Consider the following 342-nt stretch of genomic DNA (forward strand, 5'->3'; position numbering starts at 1 on the left):
TTTTTGAGCTTTGAATTTGTCTTTTCCTCGTGTCCTAGAGTTTCAGACTTTGGCATGTTCTTTTAGGCGTAATTTTTCTTAAACTTCCCCTTTGTGACTTCACCAATGATACAACAGCTTATTCCCACGCACCCATCAACATCATGGGGAAAGAAAGATAAAAGTCAGGAGTTCTATGAAGATATGAAACCAGCTGCAAAAATTCTGTAAATACAATAGACTGTATGAAACACTGGCAGGTCTACACAATGTCTCCAGATGTTTCCTAAGAAGTGTCATGAAGCTGGTAGATGGTGGTCCTCATATTATAAATGCTGACTCCAACTAACTTCCAGCTAATTT

Source organism: Notolabrus celidotus, chromosome 20, assembly GCF_009762535.1.
Source record: "Notolabrus celidotus isolate fNotCel1 chromosome 20, fNotCel1.pri, whole genome shotgun sequence".
Lineage (NCBI taxonomy): Eukaryota > Metazoa > Chordata > Actinopteri > Labriformes > Labridae > Notolabrus > Notolabrus celidotus.